We start from the raw sequence: 7,138 nt of genomic DNA on the forward strand, positions 1-7,138 counted from the left end.
CCAAAGTTCAAATCTTTAGGAAGGAACTTCATACACATATACACTTAAATTAAGTTAGAGTAAAATTTCTATCTTGTATATATATAAAAAAAAGTTCTTGGAACACTAACCATTATTTATCAATAACGTTTGATGCTTAAACTCCTATAATACTCCCATAATCTTCTCATTTTCTACAATTATAACACATTAATTTTGATATTTAAAACGGCAAATCAGCTGAGTTTCCAACTAGATTAACCAAATATTTATTTCATAATCACTCATTTCAAAGGCCTTGTAGCTAAATTGGCACCTCCCTATGTAATTATTTCTCAAAAAAAAAAAAAAAACTCTAATTCACTATTTTGTATTTTTGTTTCTTCTTCTTTACTTCTTTGTGTGTGTGTGTGTGTGCGTGTTTTTTTTTTTTCAAGAAACAAAGGTACAACTTTCAAGACTAAACAACCAAGGAATAAATTAATTTGCAAAAAAAAAAAAAAAAAACCTTTACCATATATTTTCTGGAATTTCACTTTTAAATTATACAAAATTTATACAACCAAATCTACTGTGAATTAAAGTAAATAAATGTATCATCACTCTAGTTAATTTGGGAACATCTATTAGTCAACCCTTTTGTTTATATTACACTTGTCTATCATCCTTGTACATTTTGTATTTATCTGAAGTCCCAAAAAAAATATAAATATACTCCAAATCTTGTGTAATATGTTTATCTTAGAAAATATTTAATTAATTTTATCCTTATCAGGGGGAAAGAAAAAGAAGAAGATAGAGGACCATCGTTAGAAGAAATAAGAAATCATATTGTAACAACAAACATGACAATAATAATCCAAGTGACACTTTAATGAGTAAAAAACTATTCTACAATGACATACAAACAAGTACTATCATAAACCCTCTCGTTCTTATTAATACATATATAGAGGCAAAGCATGCTCCAACACACTCGAGAAACGCTTCAAGAAGCCATGAAAACATATACTACAACAAAAATGGGCTATGGTGACAAAACGTTTTGTCACCATATGTCCTTATTTCGTCACTGAAGACATATGGTGACAAAAATGCATTCGTCACCTAAGCCCCGTCACAGAATGTCCTGGTGACAAAAAAATTTTGCCACCAATAAAAAAATGATAGGTGACGAAATTGTTTCATTTTGTCACTGAACCTTATTTTCAGTACTGAACCTTATTTTCAGTGACGAAATACATTCGTCACCAATGATTTTTTATTTATAATTTTTTTTGACCGTATAAGGTGACGAAATATTTCGTCATTGATTGTATTTATTTATTTCAATTTTAGTTTCAATAGATTAGATGACGAAATATTTCGTCACCGAATGTTTTTTTTTTCAATTTCAGTAGAGTAGGTGACGAAGTTTTGCGTCACCGATTGTATTTTTTTTTTTTTCAATTTCTACTTATAATCAGATATAGGTGACGAAAATTTTCGTCACCAATTTTATTTATTTATTAGTGTTCTTTATATATACTTGCCATTTCATTAACTTGTCATTACATTAACCTGCCATTACATTAACTTGTTCATTTCCAACCACTTCCATAAAAATGAATGAAGAACACTAATAAATTATTTGACTTGAAGTAGTGTTACAAAAAATTATTTGACTTGAAGTAGCGTTTACAAAAACTGTCTTTTTTCCACCAATCCCATATCTGCACAAGTATAAAGAAAAATACATCAATACCATAATTATGAAGATGCATTATCAACAAAAAATTAAGAACTTACTAGAAACTTAAAACTCTCAACAGAACAAAGGCGGATAGAGGAATTACCAACAGCAAAAGATTTATAGTCCAGTCAATTTAAATTGCAAACCTATCTCCTTGATAAGATGTACAACAACAAAAAAAGAGTCATAACTATTAGTAAGACAGTGTTGAAAATGTCCACAGAAAACCCAATAACAAACTAGACAAAATAATCATAATGCAACATTAAACCAAAGCATCATTGTGGTGTAATAGTAATACTCAATGGTTAGCTCATTTTATCTGATTTGTCAACTATATGCACAAAGATCCAACTTAAGTTTCAAGAAAATTTGACAAAGTAACATTGGTGTGATTTGATAGTGGTAGAGAAAAAAATTGGAGACACCAGGTTTAATCTACTTGATATAAAATTTAATAATTTTTGAGCTAGATTAATCACCTCACTTTAATAATAGCGAATGAAGGAAAATATCCCTACCTCCAAAAGCAGTGTTGGTACCAGAAAAGAGTAGCAATGGAGGAAAGGAAGCCACTTCAGTCCCTTCACACGATTTTGAAGGTATGGGATCCCTGCAATTGAAAAACATAGTGAAAAAAAAAAATTAAAAAAGAAAATAAAAGAAAAGTAGACGACATGGTGCTTTGAATACAACAATAGATTTTATAAAAAAAAAAATCAAAATCATAATATGCACAACACACAATTTCTTTGCAATTTGTATTTGTCCCAAACAAAAATATCACAAAAAAACCCTTAAAAAAGAAAAGAAAAACATTATCAAAGAATTTTAAGGGAATTTTAAATGTTCCACATTCCAACAACAAACACTGTTTGGTTCCTGCTAAAAAGTAAAGCCAGCAAACTTTTAAATTATATATATATATATATATATATAGTGTATAATAAGGCAGTATAAGAACAAATGCTTTTAGATGCAATAGTTGAGAGCATTAGTGGTAACATGTACAACAACTTTCTCATTAGGGAAAAGTAAAATCATTCCTCCTTCACTCACTTGTTGTTGACGCCTGGCCCGAAGCGGAGAACCGCGGGCCTTCGTTTGACCACTCTCCATGGCGACGCTCCATCGTGCGCGGGGCGCATTGGAGGCCCCTCTTGAATGATCAGCGTGGTTCATGCGGAGCTTTGAGTACTCTCTCTCTCTTTTAGTGGAGGAGGATAGGTGTCTACCTTTGGTGGTGTGGTGGGAATCTTGGCCAAATTTTAAGGGATTACCAAAGGTGAGTGAACTCGCCACCAATCATTGGGTTTTTCTAAGGTGTGATTGGTCACCTGTTTCTAGTTGATTTTATTACCAATCCTAGGCTAAGAAAAAGGGCATTTTACCTAATCTAATATAGATGGCAAAAAATCTTAATTCTTGAGTCTGGAAGTTTGATTATGTGTGGGGAAGGTGTTAGGCATTCCACAACACTTGTCCAAGGACAGTTCTTTATTTTGATAAAACCTTAATTTTTGGAGATTGACAGTAAAAAACATGATTTTGACATTGGCTTTTGGGGCATTGCATGCATGGGGGCTTTGAGGTTTGGCTTTTGAATGTGTGTGGTCCCAATTTATGCTTTTCTAAGGTGTTTGGGCAAAGTACCAGATTTCCACAGCGAAAATCCGACAACCAGTCACCTTACTTTGGCGGGGGAAATTAGGCATCGCTTGCCTTAGGTGACATGGACTGTGACAATCACACTGGGAGAGGCGGCAGGTATATATACATACATCATGCACAATGCAAGCACACAGAGTAGGAAATTAAATGCCTACATCCTTAGAGCATGGCCCAAAATATAGGCACATGAAAGTAAACAGGGGTCGCCATACTTTAGAGATAAGGACGAATGGTACATGGCATGATAAACCTAATACAAACCATCTAAGAGAGAAGTGAGGGAGGAAGGAAGGGGGTTTAAAAGAGTACATAACCAAATGGGAAGGGCTTACCACTAAACCTACTGAACATAGCCGCTTGGCTTATATTTACATGCTTGCGCCTGGGAGACCGTGCCCTAGTCCATGTGTCCTCGCTCCATGTGTGTACATGCAAAGGCAAAGAGAAGAAACTAGCAGACAAGCAATGGAAGGAAAAGATGCATAGATAATGCACAATGGGAAGAAAGCAGACAAGCGAAGCAAGCATAGCATGTGGCAGGAGACATGACAAGCAAGCGAACTAAAAGGCAAACAAGCAAGAAAGAGAGCAAACAAGAAAGAAGGCAAACAAGCAAGAAAACAAACAAAAGGTGGGGTCCACGAGGGACAAATGTAGGTTTGGATCGAATGTCCATAACTTCATTGTGTTGAAGCATGGATGACACACCAGCAAGCAAGACTCATGCATGGACATGTAAGCAAGCGTGTAAAGATGCATAAAATGCCAACGGGTGGCGCAAACAAGTATGGCAAGCATATCATCGCACGGAGCAGAAAATGGGGAAGGTATGCACGAAGTAACTCGGCATCCGGAGATGCATCCCAAGTGATTACGCCCAAAATAGGCCTTAAGGGCATCAGATGTAACCACACAACCACAAACTTGCTAAGGGCGTCAAACGTGGCAAAGCCTAGAACTAGGGAGGCTAACATGGAAGATAGAGCATAGAAGTAAGCAAGCATAGACATGAAAATGGGATGATCCAAATCCTTTGATATGGGTCAAGGCCTAGGGTCAAGATCGGATCCGAACCAATATGCCAAAACACAAGAAAACGTGACAAAAGTGACAAAAAGGTTACAATTGTACATAGCATGACAAACATAGCCTAGGCCTAGGCACACAAAAATGGCATAGAGCACACAAGCACATGAAAGATGGAACAAAGCATGTAGAGAACATAGATATAAGCATGTAGGCTTGTGAGAACATAGGTCAAGACAAGTAGGCATAGAAACATGCATGTAAACATGTAGATCCTAGCATATAAACATAGAAGAACATGAATCCAAGCATATAAGCATGCGAAGACAAGGATCTAACCATACACCATGGAAATGTACACATAAACACATAGATCCAAACAAGGCATAGCAAAAAACATCATACAAGCATGTGAGCATGTAACCCTAATATCAACATAGAATGAAAAGGGCAATAAAACATGGGAAAACATGGCATAAAACATAAAACATGTAGATCAAGACAAATAACATATAAACAAGCATAGAAGAACATGGATCTAAGCTAAGAACATGCTAGGAGAAAGATAAAGCAAGAAATATGTTAAGGAAAATAATAAATCATGTTATTAAGGTAAAAAGAGCAAGATAAATGCTAGAAAAAGATTTAAAAAGTTAGGGGTGTGGATAGTAGCTAAAAAGCTACATCCACACCCCTAAACCCTAAATCCAAAATGTAGAACCAAGGAAAAGAAGTTGGGTGCAAGAACATTACCTTGCATTTTTGGTGAAGAAGGAAGAATCAAGAGGCTTTAATGTGCATTTTGTGTTTGGAAGAGAGGAAAAATGTATAGAAAATGTCTAGGTAGAGTAGAAAACTTGGGGAGCCTTTTTTTTTTTTTTTTGGGTTTGGGGGGGTGCCTGGGGCTATTTATAGCCCCAGTGCGCTTTTCAAGGCAGTGGCCCTTCAAGAGCCGCCACCTTGAAACTTCCTCGGATGGGTTTGATATTGAAACCTCTAGAAATATCTTGATTTCTTGATTTTGAAAAGGTATGGAACTTGAAAATTCAACAGTCAGATCAAAAGTTATGGTTCTGGGAAGTTAGTGGTGCATTGATCGGGACGTCAACCCGGTTTTCATGATATCTCGACCTTTCTAACTCCGATTTTGACCCGTGAATAGTCGTTGGAATGAGAATTTGATTATCTTTGCAATGGAGTTAGTTTCAACTTGTTCTGACGGCCAGATCAAAATTAGAGTTTTTTGGCCCACTAGGGGTGTTTTGGTCATTTTGGTTGGAAAAGGCACTTTGGGTTCTCTGGTGTCCAAACGGGTTGCGCCACATCATTCTAGATATTCTCGTGGCCCCATGGAGAGAAAATAATACTTGTGAATTTTTCGGGGTTCGGCATGCAAATTGAAGGCGGACAAAATACGGTATCAATAGCCGTCGTCGTGGGTTTGCTGTTCCGGGTTGAGATACAAAGAGCCACAAGCCACCGTTGTGGGTTTGGTGTGTTGGGTATGGTTGATGAGACGGAGGATTTGAGAGTGAGAGTGAGAGTGAGAGTGAGAGTGAGAGGCATGAGTGATAGGTTGAGATGAGATTGGGGATTTAGGGTTAAAGGGGAAAAAATAAAAATAATAAAGGAAAAGATATTCTAGCGCCAAAAATACTGAAGACGCGTATATGTTTTTTACCAATGGTGAAAAAAACTTATTTCGTCACCAATGAAACTTAGTTTTTTTGCCAATAGTGACAAAAACTTATTTTGTCACCAATAAAACCTAAATCTTATATATTGGGGTATTTGGTGACAAAAATATTTTGTCATAGTAGATCTCACTTTTGGTGACGAACTCTTTCGTCACCATAGAGCAATACAACACACGCCCAAAAAAACCTTTTTATTTCATGAGCTATAGTGATGAAAAACTTTTTTCGTTACCAATATGAATATCTTTAGTGACGAAATATTAATATTTTGTCACCATACGTAAATATTATATCAATTTGGTGATGAAATTTTGTTTTCCTCATTGAATGTTATCATTTAGTGACGAAATTAGTTTTCCTCACTAGATTTCGTCACCGTAGCCCACTTTTGCTGTAGTATATATAGAGGAAAATGGGAGAAGGAGAAAGTAAATGGCCCCTAGGGTGTAGTGTTTTAAGGACTACTAGTTCAATTTGATGGAGGTGGGGAAAGGAATGGAATTGTTGGAATGGTAGGAATTGACGGGGTTGTTGTAGGGATAGTGGGCAATGGAGTGGCTGGCGAAGGAGGAAGAGTCGTTGGCAAAGACGGATTTGGTAAGGAGGGGATTTGGGTGCTCGACAATGGTGGCAATGTGGACTTCGGCAGAGTTGGTTGAGTTGGCAAAGTTGGCAATGGCGTGCTAGACAGTGTGATGAGATGTTGTGTCCAATAGTTGATGAGCTGCCAAGCTCATACTAATGCTTGACAAAGACAATGTTACAATTAAGGCCAACATGAAAACGTGCTTGGAGCTAGCCATTGTTTAATATGAACAGAGAGACCCACATTTTTTTGAGTATATATAGGGAACTTTTATTTCTGTTATGAGTTGAAGAAAGGAAATTCTAATTGGTATTTGTAGAGTGGAATGTTGAAGGGTTCCAAATGTGTGATGAGATGTTGTTAGGGATGCGTAGGGGATGTTTGAGTTGGTTCACCATCTCAACTAAACTTGAAGACTGTTTAAATTCCAGCCTACCTAGGTAGCTT

The sequence above is a fragment of the Castanea sativa genome, chromosome 6 (assembly GCF_040712315.1).
Source record: "Castanea sativa cultivar Marrone di Chiusa Pesio chromosome 6, ASM4071231v1".
NCBI lineage: Eukaryota > Viridiplantae > Streptophyta > Magnoliopsida > Fagales > Fagaceae > Castanea > Castanea sativa.